This window comes from Sorex fumeus, unplaced genomic scaffold, assembly GCF_029834395.1.
Source record: "Sorex fumeus unplaced genomic scaffold, SorFum_2.1 ptg000018l, whole genome shotgun sequence".
Classification (NCBI taxonomy): domain Eukaryota; kingdom Metazoa; phylum Chordata; class Mammalia; order Eulipotyphla; family Soricidae; genus Sorex; species Sorex fumeus.
The window spans coordinates 7,919,820-7,935,743 of NW_026606075.1; the positions used below are offsets into that span (position 1 = coordinate 7,919,820).

General features: G+C 40.3%; 1 protein-coding gene across 6 annotated transcripts in view; it reads left to right on the forward strand.

Moving 5' to 3' along the window:
* Positions 1–15,924, forward strand: part of ARB2A (ARB2 cotranscriptional regulator A) — a 474,471-nt gene that overhangs the window by 40,710 nt on the left and 417,837 nt on the right. The window lies entirely within an intron of this gene.

The following is a 15,924-nucleotide window of genomic DNA, read 5'->3' on the forward strand; positions in this document are numbered from 1 at the left end:
GTGGAACTAGCAGATGCCATGTTAAATAAAATACGCTAGAGGGAGAAGGGCAAGTACCAGAGGGTCTCACTTACCTGTGGTAAAAAATACATAAAATTGTTTTAAGTAGTAGCAAGACGAGGGATTAGAAGGCAGCAGTGTGGGCAAATCCTTGGCCCTGAATTGGAAAATGAGAAAATGCCAGAGAAGAAGGGGTGTGGGGCAGGGGGAAAAAGAAGAGGCAGACTGGTGATATAGGAACATGGGTTAGGTACTTGGGCACTTTGGTGGTCCAGAGGTGAGGTAACTGTATACATCAAAACAGTAAAAACCGACTTAGACCCGAAAGCTTTGCAACTGCTCTCACGATGATTCAATAAATAAAATTATAACGGTCAAAAAAAAATCCCAGTAAAAACCAACACTGTAGCAAACATGTGTCCCAAGATACAGTAGTTAAATAAAAAAAATGTTAAGGAGAAAGGGTGGGTGGTGGTAGTAAATCTTGGGCTATTGATGGGTTGACACTGATAGGCATGGGCTGTGGTGAGTTCAGAACTGGAATATCCTATGCCTGAAATATTATTATTAACAGCATTATAAACCATGGTGCCTAAATAAAAAAGTTAAACACACACATATGTGGCCGTATTTCTTTCATATTTCATACCAAGCAAACTCAGCAGTCAGGACTGCTGTCCTAACTTCTGCCTACCATTGTTCTTCAAGACTGTCTAAAAAAAGCGGCTTTAAGGATGCAGTTTTCCAGTTTTGGGTAATGCCTGAATATTACCCAGAACCATTTATATACCAGACCCTTCTCTTTCTCTAGGAACTGATTGTAAGAACTCCTTATGAGATTTTCAGGTGCAAAATGATAAACTAAAGGCATGGTAGCAGGGATGGAGACCATAGTTCATGTCCTCATGGCTTACAGCTTTGGAGCCTGTTTGGTCCAGTCACCACATTTCACTTCTATTTGGTGATGGGATGCCGCTGTATAGACTCACCTTTATGACATTCAGTTAATGATGGGTTGCTCAGATCACATAAAATCTTGCTAGCTCATGATTCAACCCCAGTTTATACTAAGGTTTAGTAGCAGGACAAAGTTGTTTCCCAAAAAGAGTGTAGTTATTTGCCATTGATGTTCGGCCTTTGCTACAAACTCATAAGGTCCCACATTCTGACTCAGATAGGGACCTGCCTGCCAAAGATTCCAAACAGTATTCTCTCTGCCAATGATGTCTTTAGATGTGCTGGTTCATCAACCCAGGGACAAGTTGAGAGTATAGAAAGAGGAGCAAGGAAAGCAAGTTCAACAGATAGTGTTAAGGAAATTGACATGTACATGCAAAAAAAGAGACCGAGTCTATACCTCTCACAATACACAAAAATTAATTCAGAGTATTTTAATAACCTCTAGATTAGACTGGAATCCGTAAAAGACATTGAGGGAAACAGGCTGAACTGTAGAGGGTATGGACCTCAGAGATATTTTCAATGATTTGATTTTATTGGCAGAGATAATAAATAAATATATAAATAAATAAATGGAGACTACGTTAAATGTCTTGGCCAGAGAAACATGTGCTAAAATAAAAGACTCAATTTATTGGGAGGAAATATTTGCATACAATGCAATAGACAAGAGGACCAATATTTAAGATACGTAAACCACTCACAAAGCTCAGCAGCTAAAAACCAATGACACCATCAAAAAAGTGGGGAGAGGTGATGGACAGGCATTTCCCAAAGAGGTCATTTGGATTGAGAGTAGGCATGTGATAAAGTGTTCATCATCACTCTTTATGAGGGAAATGTCAATCAGAAAAACTGGAAACAGTGTTGGCGGGGATTCAGTAAAAAAAAAAGAGAGAGAACCCCTCTTCACTATTGGTGAGAGCATTGCCTGGTTCACCCTTTATGAGAAACAATATGAGACTTATTTACAAACTAAGACAGCTTCCACATGACTCAGCGATGCCACTTCTTGTCCTTTGCCCAAGAATACAAAAACATTAATTACGAAAATTGTGTACGCACCTGTGATCAATGCTCTGCTGATAGTACAGTAGTCCAGATGTGGAAGCACCCTCATGTCTAATGACAAGTGAATGGATGAAGAAGGCGTGGCTTCTGTATGCGATGATATACTATGCAGCTTTAAGAAAGGATGAAATCCTGAGATCAGTGCAACTTGCATGGATCTGGAATGTATCACATTAAGTGACATGAGCCAGAGGGCAAAAGTTATATATCAGATGATCTCACTCATCTATGGAAAAATAAAATAGATGAACTCATCTATGAACTCATCCGGAATATTCCCCAGTTTCAGAATGCATCAGTAGGAAAGACAACACCATAATTCCCACATTACTCTCCTAACCTGAAGGATGAATACTATTGTGGGAAAAACTAAGAGAAAGATGCAAGAACAGACTCCACCTTAAAATAATAATAGCACTGTAGCACTGTCCTCCCATTGTTCTTCGATTTGCTTGATGGGGCACCAGTAACATCTTCATTGAGGTTTCAAACAATGACAAACCCTTGACCCTGGATTACAAAACAGAAATTCCCAGTGGAGGAAAAGAAGTAATGACGAGTGGACTAGTAGTATAAGTGTATTGGTGTAGAGTACTGAGGTAGAAAGAACTAGGCATTTGGTGGTGGCAAGGTGTGGTAACTGCATCCAGACTATACATGTTAACAGTACTGAAAACATATTACCTTAACAACAACAACTAATATTACGAAGCAAGCAGCCTGGATATGGTGCAGAATCCTCTCTCTTACTCTTGCACCAATCAAAACAAGCAACTATTAAAATTTTTTTTTTTTTTTTTTACTCTTTGGATCACACCTGGCGATGCACAGGGGTTAATCCTGGCTCTGCACTCAGGAATTACTCCTAGCGGTGCTTAGGGGACCGTATGAGATGCTGGGAATCGAACCCTGTTGGCCGTGTGCAGGGCAAATGCCTTACCTGTTGTGCTATTGCTCCAGCCACAAACCAGAAACTTTTGAGGTAACTGAGTAAATAAGTAAATTTATTTCACACGTTCCAAGACACAGAATATCTTACTGGTCAATTTAGAGGAGTTTTTGCTTCAGGCTCACTAGGACCAATCAGTGTAATGGCAGTAGTATGATAGGCTAGAGTAATACTTTATGAAGAGAAAGAGCCATGTGGACTGAAGTATGACACAGGATTGGAGCAAAGACTGCCTCTGAGGTAGGACAGAGAAGGTGTAGTGTTGGCCTTGTAGATGAAAACAACTGAGACCCACTGCTTATGGTGCATTTTAATGACACTGATGGAGGAAAAGGCATTTGGTAGATCAGTAGTTGTAATCCAGGTACCAGGGGATATATTAATTTGTTCACACAGTGAAAACACATCTGGTACAACAGTTGCATTTGAAGTTACCACCTGGTTCAGCTTAACAGTAACCTACTGTCGTTTGCTGAAGTTCTGTTTCTGAATAGACTGCATGGAAATGGTGGGATCATCTTTCAGGCCTTCGATTAATCTTTTTAATACTTCTAGAAATGGGGTTTTTCACTTTTGTTTCATACTTTTTCACTTCTTTGGGGGTCATATCCAGTGGTGCTCGGGGCTCTGTGCTCAGAGATCACCCCTTGTGCTGCTGAGTATTGAACCCAGATCAGCTCCATGCAAGGCAAGCGTCATACCCACTGTGCTCTCTCTTTGGCCTGTTATTATTATTATTATTATTATTATTATTATTATTATATTCAATATGCCAAAACAGTAACAATAAGTCTCACAATGAAGATGTTACTGGTGCCCCCTCAAGCAAATCGAAGAACAATGGGAGGACAGTGCTACAGTGCTATTATTATTTTAAGGTGGAGTCTGTTCTTGCGTCTTTCTCTTAGTTTTTCCCACAATAGTATTCATCCTTCAGGTTAGGAGAGTAATGTGGGAATTATGGTGTGTCTTTCCTACTGATGCATTCTGAAACTGGGGAATATTCCGGATGAGTTCAGGAACCCTGTGGACCCAGGGTGAAATGAATATCAAGTAAAGCTCCACTGATCGCTTAATCTCCCATGCTCCGGTGAACCACAGTGACTTTTGGGTGCTGTCTGCAATCAATGTCAGTTCAGAGCGAGTGTGAGTCCCTGAAAGATCTGATTATTTCCTTTTCCCTGCTGCAGTTAACTTAGTAAAAGGCTGTTTGTTTGTTTGTTTGTTTGTTTTTTTGCGGTAGGGGGATAGCGGAGAAAGATTACTTGTGTAAGTTTTGAATGAATATTCCTCCTTAAGGGAAGAATGCTCATCTTCCTGTCTCCTAAGGAGTTCTGAGTCTGTTAATAGGATTATGTCTGGGGGTGCACTGGGGTCTTTGTAATTATTTAGTCTAGACTTTTGCTCATTTGACCTAATATTTTCCTGCTTATACATGTCAAGTAAGAAATTAGTAAGTCGTGCTCAATTTCAGTTTTACAAACGCTATAATCAGTGCTTAGGTTTGTGCTATAGCCAGCGTCGTAGGTCCGTGGAAGTCACACTATTCAGTTGACTCCTAAACTCTGCTAGTTTTGATGGGACCCGAGTCACCTTTACTTCGGTATGCAAATGCTGCCTCTTGGCTGCCACCACTGTGGGGTCTGATGATTCCTAAGGCATTTGGGTATCACAGTTTAGTGACTTTGGTCTCCAGTGGAAATTGTGGCATAAGAGAAATGTGGTCACAGAGCCCTTCATGGATGCTAGCATCCCGCTCAAAAAATTGTTTTTCATAATAGTTGTACCGTGTTCTGTATTATTCCATTACTTAGAGTAGCTTTCAATGGCAAATCTAGTCCAACAACACATTCTTCATAGACCTTGGAATCTTTTTTTCTGTACTAAATATATGAATTCAAGGCAGATCTGGCATTTGCTTATTGCTTTTGTTTTGGGGCCACACCTGGCACTCGTCAGGTCTTACTCTTGGCTCTCTACCGAAGCATCACTCCTGGAGGGTCTTGGGGGATAGTACGAGACACTGGCAGTCAAACCCTGCTTCGCTCCCATGTAAGGCAAGTGCCCTACCCCCTGTCCTAGCATTCTGTGCCCCAGAACTGGCATTTGGAACTTATTTACTCTGGACCACCTTTTGTTTATATTTTAACTGCATCACCAGGTAAACCCTCAGAGCTTTTTCTGACTCCGAGCTTCATGAAAATGCAGAATCTCAGTATAGTGAACCTGTTTGAATCAGTGAGACTGCTCCTTACAGTGTTATTCCACACCCTTAATATTGATTCCTACACATAGTACTGGTATGTTGTGTGAATCAGAATACGTGTTGTGCATGTCGTCATAACTCACACTTGCTACCTCACCTTGAAAGGCCTGCTGGGGCTTAAGCTTATATGGAGATCTAAAAGCAAATAAGGGTTGGAGGAGAACCAGCTTTGCCTTTCTTTGATTTTGTCAGTAGTGCAGGAGTCATTTTCTTCCACAGTGCAGAGAGCTATCGTCACACCTAGAGAACAGAGATTTTTTTTTCCTCTGGCAAAGAAACATTATAATCAGAAACTTATCTCCCCCAGCTTCATCAGAAGCTTCTCAGTGTCTCTATTCCGGTTGAAAGAAGGAGTTAGTGATATAGTACAGTGGGTAGGGGCATGCTCTGCCTGCAGCCAACCCAGTTTCAATTTCTGGCATCACATTTTTGTTCCCTCAAAAATGCCAGGAGTAGTTGCTGAGTATGGTGCCAGGAATAACTCCTGAATATTGCCGGGTGTGACCCCCAAACAAAAAAAACACAAACAGATGAAAAAAAGGAGTCTTTTTTCACCCATTCAATATCTTCACAGTAGACTAACCTGTTGACTGGTAGATCTACTTGAATTGTAATTCAGCCAGATGCAAGATGAGACTGTTTTATTTTCAGCCATCTCAGCCCTGTGGGAGAGAAGGGCCTCCTTCAGGTACATGTAGAAACATCAGGTCATGCATGCTGTACTTGATGATTTGATAATATTGATGATCTAATTACTGAGTTTATCTTTTTGTTTTGTTTTGTTTTGGGGGCCACACCTGGAAGTGTTCAGGGCTCACTCCTGGCTCTTTGCTCAGGGATCATGCTTAGTGAACTTGGGGCACATATGTGGTACCGGGAATCGAACCTGGTTGGCTGCATGCTGGTTCCCTACCTGCTGTACTAACGCTCAAGCTCCCTGAGCTTCCCCCCCGCTTTTTTTTTATTTGTTCCACACCCAGTGGTGCTCAGAGCTTAGTACTGGCTCTGTGCTTCAGGATTATGCCTGACAGTCTTGGCAGACCATCTGGGATGCCTGGGATCGAACCTGGGTCAGCTGTGTACAAAGCAAGCTTCCTACCCGCTGTACTATCTCTCAGGCCTCAAGTTTATTCATTTCTTTTACCTCATTCAGTGGCATGTAGAGTAGCTAATCGTTATATTTGTTACTTTTCCATTTTTTTGTGAGTTATCATGTAAATTCACAAAATGGATGCCTTCCCCAATGCTTCTCTTAAAAGTGTTGCTGGAGATATGATGGAGACAGTTCATTGCATATCACCATGACTGTCAGTGCTCTTATTAGTATTAGACATGGAGTCATTGGTATCTTTGTTCAAGGAGAACCTAGATGATTAGAACAGAATCCCGAGAGCTAATCAGGAAAACCCATCCCTAACATTCTCTTCCTCTAAACCCGCTTTTATTGAATTAGCATCTTCATTTAGAAAGTTTCTCTGGAGGAATTGTCTTCTGTTGTAGAGGTTGAGAAGTTTCGAGATCTGTAACTGGCAACCTGGAAACCCAGAAGACCCAACAGTTTGGATAGTCCAGTTCAGGTATGAAGGCTCAAGAATAAGGTGAAGGAAGGGTATGAATTTTTGTCCAACTTTGAGTCTGAAGGTGGGAGAAGACTGATGCTATAGCCTGAAGACAGAGTGTGGGGCTTTCTTCTTATTCAGCTGAGTTGTTCTTTCTGGTTAATGCTTAATCATATTTCTGGGCACGCCATAGTCCTGTTGGGTTGATGCACAACATTAACCATGACACCATTCCTCCATGCATGAACACTGGCTAAGAACAGCTTTGGCTATTGTGAATCATGCTACGAAGAACTTTGGTGTTCATGTGAAGAGTGAAGAACTTTGGTGTTCATAAAAAGAGCTCCCTCCCTCCCTCCCTCCCTCCCTCCCTCCCTCCCTCCCTCCCTCCCTTTTCTTTCCCTCCTGGGATATACACAGTTGTTTATGATTGGGTTTCAGTCATGCAACATTCCAACACCTGTCTATTTACCAGTATACATTTTCCAACTACTGACCCAATTTTCCTCCTAACACCCGTTTGCCCCCAGCCTACCTCTCTCTCTCTCTCTCTCTCTCTCTCTCTCTTGCTCTCCCCTTCCCCCTTCTCTCTTTCTCCTCCCCCTCTCCTCTCTTTGCATTATGGTTTTCAATACAGATACCGAAAGGTTATCATGTTTGTCCCTTTATCTCCTTTCAGCACTCAGTTCTTGTCCAGAATGATCATTTCCAACTATTATTGTCCTAGTGGTCCCTTCTCTATCCCAGTTTCCTTCTCCACCGCCGCCTTCCCTACTTGTTGTGGCAATCTTCCAACCGTGTGCCACTGCCCTTGGGTAATAAATAGTTTGAATCTGTTTGAATTTATTTTTAATTCTTTTGGGTTTCAGATAACATTTTTATCCAGTTACCCTGTTAGGTTAGTTGAAGTTCATAATTCTAATTGCCAAATTAAGTTAGTCACCAGAGGTGGATTTTAGAGGAAAAAATTTTGTCAACATCTGATGCATATTTTATTATGTGGATTCAGTTGGTAATTTTTATTGTGCTTTATCAATGATTAAAGAGTGGAAACACTTGATTATATTTGATTTTTGGTTAATCTGATGCCTTTGAAACTCTGTGTAAAATGCAACCATGTAGTTTTGTTTTCTTTTTACAAAGCAGAAAAATAATTTCTGACAAGTCTTTCTACATATTTCTCAAAGCTAAGGAGATAAAATAAAATCTATTTATAGGCTTCTAGTTGACAGAGAAGGTTGAGAAATTTCTATCCAGTTGTTCTTTTTGTCGTGAAATGTTTTGTGCAAACCAATAGCATATTTCTGTATCGATGTTTATTCTTTACAAGGTGAAGGAAAGGAACAGATATGGCACAGAGAGCAACTATGGCGATTTTGAAAGTGTACTGAATTAGGTATCTGAAATCTTTTTATTTCATTAATCCCACTTTACTATTAAGGTATAATTTTGGCCGAGCCATTTTACTTTTCTAAGCTAATTTTCTTGCTGAAAGACAGGATAATAATACTTGCTACTATTTTATAGGGTTGTAATGATCAAATGAGGCAAAGTATGTGACATCTTTATCATGATATGTTGGTGTTAGTGGCATTTTATTATCTCAGGTGATAGGGAAAATGGCTATTAGCCATAATATGTCTGCTTACACATTGGATGCTTTCTGTGGGTCTGATTTAAAAGGTTTCTAAATTTTCAACACAGAAAAATGATTGTGAAGTAAAGGTATTACAGTTTTATCTAGAATTTCAATTCATTGAAAAGAGAAAAGAAGAATCTCCTAGACACATCAAGCCACTTTTTAGTATTAAAAAAATTCTATTTTGCAAAGGTTTACTTGGTCTTCAGAACTTTACTAATGAGCTGCGGGTTTGTCAACATTAGCCCCTTTCATGTCCCACATGCCTATTTTGTCATATTTCTGATTTACTGGAGAGTTTGAAAATTGTTACAATTCTGTTTTTTCTTTTCATGTTTTGAAGATGATATTTTTAAATGTGAATTGAGGTTTGATGGAGCAGTTTGAAGATTTCTGAAGTGTTTTTGTTTTAAATGGGCCACATCCACTGGTGCTGTATATGGGGGGGGGGGTATGGGTAATAGTAGCGTGGTATCTCTGCCTGTGATGCTAGGCCTAGGGGTCTAGGCATAGAGGGTCACTGCTTCAGCCTGGTGGTGCTTGGGGACCACAAAGGCTGAAGCAGTGACCTAAAGTGTTCAAGGGACCATGTGATACCAGGGGTCAAACTCAGGGCCTTATGCTCTATCACCCAAACTGACAATGTTTGGGATGGTTTGTTTTCTTTTCAACAAGAATTTGATTGGCCCATCGATTGAATATGATGTGGTCAATTTTGTTGTGGAACTGTCCACCAGAAGACTCCCATGTCCATCGTTTAGATTTGGCCTTCCAGAACTGTGAGTTGCCATGGATGGTCTTGGTCGACATGATGAACTCAGACTCCCAGTGGTGGAAATATCTGAGCAAACTATAATGCTCAAAACTATAGAGAGAATATCTGAGCAATTGTCTGCTGTAGAGGCAGGGCAAGGACTGAGATGGAGATGGAGGAGGTAATGGAGATATTGATGGTGGAAAGTTCGCACTGTTGGAGAGATAGGTGATTGATCACTGTATAGCTGAATATCAAACATGAAAGCTTTCTAACTGTATCTGATGGTGTCTCATGCTTCTGGACTGTGAATTAAGCTACGGTTCCATGCCACCCCAGGGAGGAAAGGGCGTTGTCCCTTCCACCTTCTTCCCCTCGGCGTCGTTGTGACCGCCATCTTTCAGAGCCTATTGGACTGAGAGGTACAAGCCTGCAGTAATGAGACACGTGGGGCCTCATGGGATGGGTGCTACAACCGGTCATTGTCCCTGCCCCGATGAGACCCTGAGTTGCTACCCATGAATCGCTCCTCTCGTTCCTGAATGACCATATCCCAGAGGCACACAAACCAATCCCAGAACCCAGCAGCTTCTGGCAGAAATTCCTCTGGACTTAATAACTAAAATATCACAGATCCAAAATTGCATGACTGCTATTGTGTCCATGTGACATCATATGCTTTTCATTATCAGCAATAGAAAGCAAATAATCTAATGATGCCTTCTCGGCAGGGCTGAATATTGGGGGTAAATTCCAAACAATAACGGTAGGTCTTCTGTCGAAAAATTGAATGTAATCAAAGTAGAGAGAGAGAGAGAGCGTAAAGTGGAAATCATCTGCCACACTGGCAGGGGGAAGAGTGGGAGGGAGGTTATACTGAGGTTCTTAGTGGTGGAAAATGTGCACTGGTGAAGGGATGGATGTTTGATCATTGTATGATGGAAGCTTAAGCCCAAAAGCTTTTCTCACGGCGATTCAATAAATAAATAAATAAATAAATAAATAAATGGCCAGGACCCCCCCCCCCCAAAAAAAAAAGAATTTAGTTGGCCATCCTTGTGAGCTAAAGAAAGAGATTAGAGATAGTGGTAAATATTTTTTTTTCCTCCAGCATTTTTGATGATTCCTAAAGATGAATATATTATATCCCTGGAATTGCAAAACAGACATAAAAGTATTGCAGATGGGCTGGTTTGTTTTGTTGCATTTCACAAGAATGGTTTGTCTTCTGGAATTTGAATTTCTCTTTTAGGAACTTAATTTAGAATGAAAAATTTAAAACCTATGTGTTTACATTTTATGGGGGATGGGATGTATACATTTGAAGTTTATTTTTCTGTTTTGATGACACAGTGAAATCTGTTTGTCTCATCCTCCAATGTGAGTTCATGTTATGTTATTAAATACTTGCTGACAGACTGATTCTAGGGCTGAGACTGAAAATGGGCATCTTAAAGAAGCAGAAATAAGGAAATGCTCAAAATACAAAGAGAGAACATGTCAAAGGGATACAGGAGCCAGCTAAAAGAATTGCCATATTCAAAGTTAATAGCAATTTGAGATATAAAATATATCATGTAGCATTGGGTTATAGTCCAGAATATACAGTACATATTAATTCATAGGAGTACACATAAGTGATTGAATACATATGTAATTAAAGGAAGAAATACCTCTTTAATCCATAATTATTAGTAATATATGTCTTCTGCTCCAGGAAGTAGAGTGAAGTAGATTTGGTCAGTAGCAAACAGTAGATTACAGAAAGTGGAAAATAGTAGCTCTTTTAAATAGAAAAATCTGATCAACACTATCGTAGCCAGCTTATGAAGGTGAATATCCTCAGTGAAATCGTGGAGGTATTTCATTCTAAAAATGTGTAGCTCTGATTCAACCAAAAGAAAAATGTACCAGACAAATATACATTTAAGTACATTCTGAAAAATACAAAAGACCAGTATTCCTTGGAGCAGTTAAGATCATAGAAAAGAAGCAACGACTGAAAACTGTCTTCAGCCAAAGGACACTGGATAGATAGAGAGTATGCAGTGCGGTAACCCAAGGTATTCAGAAAGAGAAATGGACACTAGTGGAAAAAGAAATATCTCGAAGTGATTAGCAGTTATATCCCAATGTAGGTTTCTTCATTTTGTAAGTTTAGCTGATCTGGGTTCGATTCCTCCACCCCTCTCGGAGAGCCCGGCAAGCTACCAAGAGTGTTCTGCCTACATGGCAAAGCCTGGCAAGCTACCTGTGATGTATTTGATATGCCAAAATCAGTAACAAGTCTCACAATGGAGACATTACTAGTGCCTGCTCGAGCAAATCGATGAACAACGAGGGACAGTGCTAGACTAGGGTTAATGCAGGATATTAATGTTATGGGAAATTTGGTCAAGCGTGTACAGACACTATCTTTCACATTTCACATTTCTTTCAACTGCTGAGTAAATCTAAAGTGTTTCCAAAATAAAATGATAATATAGAATACTTTCAAAATTGTAATTACATGGATTCAGATAGAGTGGGGGAAACTGCTTTTCATTCATCAGTTTTCTCTTGCTGTAGCACTGTAGCATTGTCCTCCCGTTGTTCATTGATTTGCTTGAGTGAGCCCAGTAACATCTCCTTTGTGAGACTTGTTAGTATGTTTGGAATATTGAATATGTCACAGATAGCTTGCCAGGCTTTGCCGTGCAGGCGAAATACTCTCGGTAGCTTGCCAGGCTCTCAAAGAGGGGCGGAAGAATCAAACCTGGGCCAACCAGGTTGGCCTCGTGCAAGGCAAATGCCCCACCTGCTGTGCTATTGCTCTCTTGCTAGCATGCTTTATTTTGATACTGTGGTTTTCCCTCCAGAATAGAATAATATGTTATAGTAACACCATAATAGGTTCCTTTACTCATAAACAACACTATCATTTATACTGAAAGACATGTTAAAAGACATTAATGTTGGGGCCAGCCCAGTACCCTCAGATATTTGCATTCAACTTCTAGCCTGATTGGCCAAGTATTGTAGGCATGGCTCTTGAGTGCCACCTGGAAGGCCCTCCGCCCCTGTGTGCCCCACCATTAGGGCAGTATGAAGCCTTTATGGAGAAACATTAATAAGATAGCTGTGTATTTGTGGATTTTGGAGTCAAGAAGTTATTAACAGGGTTGAAATTGTGATTGTTTTGAGGAATATGATTTTAAAAATGCTTATATTGAACATTCTTCTCCAGTACACATGGAACATTTTCCAAAATAGACCATGTGCTAGGCCACAAAACATACCTCAACAGAATCAGGAAGATAGAAATAGTATCAGCCATCTTTTCAGACCATGATGCACTGAGGATAAAAGTGAATCACACACAGACACGGAGAACCAAATCAAACACCTGGAAATTAAACAACTCAATGCTGAACAATGAGTGGGTCCGGAACGAAGTCAAGGAAGAAATCAAAAGATACCTGGAAGCAAATGAGAATGAAGACACGAGCTACCAGAACCTATGGGATGCAAAAGCTGTATTAAGGGGAAAATTTATAGCTCTGCAAGCATGTCTCAGGACGGAAGAAAGGATGCACATAAGCAACTTGACCTCACAACTCAAGACCTTAGAAAAGGATCAACAGAAAGAGCCTAAATCAGGCAAAAGGAAAGAGATCATAAAACTTAGAGCAGAAATCAATGAAATGGAAAGCAAAGAAACAATCGAAAGATCAATGAAACCAAGAGCTGGTTCTTCGAGAAAATAAACAAGACGGATAAACCACTAGCAACACTCACAAAGAAACAGAGAGAGAGAACCCTAATAAACCGAATCAGAAATGAGAAGGGGGGGTATCACAACAGAAACCAAAGAAATCCAAAAGATCATCAGAGATTACTTTGAAAGTCTGTATGCCACGAAACAAGAGAACCTAGAAGAAATGGACAAATTCCTGGACTCCTATAATCTCCCAAAGCTGAATCAAGAAGATCTGGAGTATCTGAATAGACCTATTAACATCAACGAAATCGAAACTGTAATCAAAAGTCTTCCCCAAAACAAAAGCCAAGATCCAGATGGATTTACTAGCGAATTTTTCCAAACATTTAAAGAGGACCTACTGCTAGTCCTTCTCAAGCTTTTCCAGGAAATTGAAAAAACGGAAACTCTCCCAAACAGTTTCTATGAAGCCCATATCTCTCTAATATCAAAAGGAAACAAAGACACCACGAGAAAAGAAAACTACAGGCCGATATCCCTGATGAACACGGATGCGAAGATTCTCAACAAAATACTAGCAAATAGAATTCAACTACTCATCAAAAAGATCATACACCATGACCAAGTAGGATTCACCCCGGGGATGCAAGGCTGGTTTAACACTAGGAAATCAATCAACATAATCTACCATATCAACAAAAGAAAAGATAAAAATCATATGATCATATCAATAGATGCAGAGAAAGCATTTGACAAGATCCAGCACCCATTTATGAAAACCCTAGCCAAAATGGGGACTTTCCTCAATATAGTTAAAGCCATCTACCTCAAGCCTACAGCAAGCTTCATCCTCAATGGCAAAAAACTGAGAGCCTTCCCTCTAAGATCAGGGATGAGACAAGGATGTCCACTCTCTCCACTGCTGTTCAATATAGTACTGGAAGTACTTGAAACAGAGAGAGAGAACCCTAATAAACCGATTAGCGATTAGGCAAGTAAAAGATATTAGGTGCATCCAGGTAGAAAAGGAAGCAATCAAGCTCTCACTATTCGCAGATGATATGATACTATACTTCGAGAATCCTAAAATCTCTACCAAGAAACTTCTGGAAACAATAGGCTTGTATAGTAAAGTTGCAGGCTATAAAATCAATATCCAAAAGTCTGTGGCTTTCCTATATGCAAATAGTGAAAGAGAAGAAAGTGACGTGAAGAAAACAATCTCGTTTACAGTTGTGCCCCAGAAAATCAAGTACCTAGGAATCACCTTAACTAAGGAAGTAAAGGACCTGTACAAAGAAAACTACAAAACGCTACTTCAGGAAATAAAAGAGGATATGAGGAAATGGAAAAATATCCCCTGTTCATGGATCGGGAGAATTAACATTGTCAAAATGGCAATACTTCCCAAAGCACTGTACAAATTCAACGTGATCCCTATTAGGATACCCATGACATTCTTCAAAGAACTGGAGCAAACACTCCTGAAATTTATATGGAACAATAAGCCCTCACGTATAGCTAAAGCAATTCTTGGGAAAAAGAAAATGGGAGGAATCAACCTCCCTAACTTCAAACTCTACTACAAGGCAGTAATAATTAAAATAGCATGGTACTGGAACAAAGGCAGAGCTGTAGACCAATGGAACAGGGTTGAATATACTGACATCTACCCCCAAGCATACAAATATCTAATCTTCGATAAGGGGGCAAGAAAAGTGAAGTGGAGCAGGGAAAGCCTCTTTAACAAATTGTGCTGGCAAAACTGGATGGCTACATGCAAAAAAATGGGCTCAGATCTCTGCCTAACACCATGTACAAAAGTAAGATCTAAGTGGATTAAAAACCTCAACTTCAGACCGTAATCCATAAGGTACATTGAGGAAAAAGTTGGCAAAACCCTCCATGACATAGAAGCTAATGGTGTCTTCAAAGATGTCATACCGCTGGCCAAGCAAGTGAAAACAGAGATAGACAAATGGGACTATCTTAAACTAAGAAGCTTCTCCACCTCAAAAGAAACAGTGACCAAAATACAAAGACAGTCTACAGAATGGGAAAGGATATTCGCCAAATACACATCTGATAAGGGGTTAATGCCAAGGATATACAAAATACTGGTTGAACTCCACAAAAAGAAAACATTCAACCCCATCAAAAAACTGGGGGGATGAAATGAGTAGAAACTTTCACAAAGGAGAAATTCGAATGGCTAAAAGGCACATGAGAAAATGCTCCACATTATTAATAATCAGGGAGATGCAGATCAATACCACAATGAGATATCATTTCACACCACAGAGTCTGGCCCATATCTACAAGAACAAAAGCAACCGGTGCTGGTGCAGATGTGGTGAGAAAGGGACACTCCTTCACTGTTGGTGGAAATGCCGACTGGTTCAGCCCTTTTGGAAAACAGTATGGACGATTCTCAAAAAATTAGAAATTGAGCTCCCATTTGATCCAACAATACCAGTCCTGGCAATATATCCCGGAGAGGCAGAAAAGTATAGCTGAAGTGACATCTGCAATCGTCTGTTCATTGTAGCACTCTTTACAATAGCCAGAATCTGGAAAAAACCTGAGTGCCCGAGAACAGATGACTGGTTAAAGAAACTTTGGTACATTTACACAATGGAGTAGTATGTAGCTGACTACATGGAAAGTATCATGTTAAGTGAAATGACTCAGAAAGAAAGGGATAGACATAGAAATATTGCATTCATCTGGGGAACATAAAGTAGCAAAATAGGAGACTAACACCCAAAAATGGCCGAGATTAGTACCAGGAATTTTACTCCATGGCTTGGAGGCCAACCACACATACTAGGGGAAAAGGAGCTCAGATAGAGAAGGGAACACCAAATAAAGGTGTTGGGAGGATCCTCCCAGCATGGGAGAAACATGTGGAAAGAAGACTATAGACTAAACATGATTGTCACCCATTGCCTCTTTTGCTAACCACAACACCAATAAGAGAGAGAGAACAAAAGGGAATGCCCTGCCACAGAGGCAGGGTGGGAATG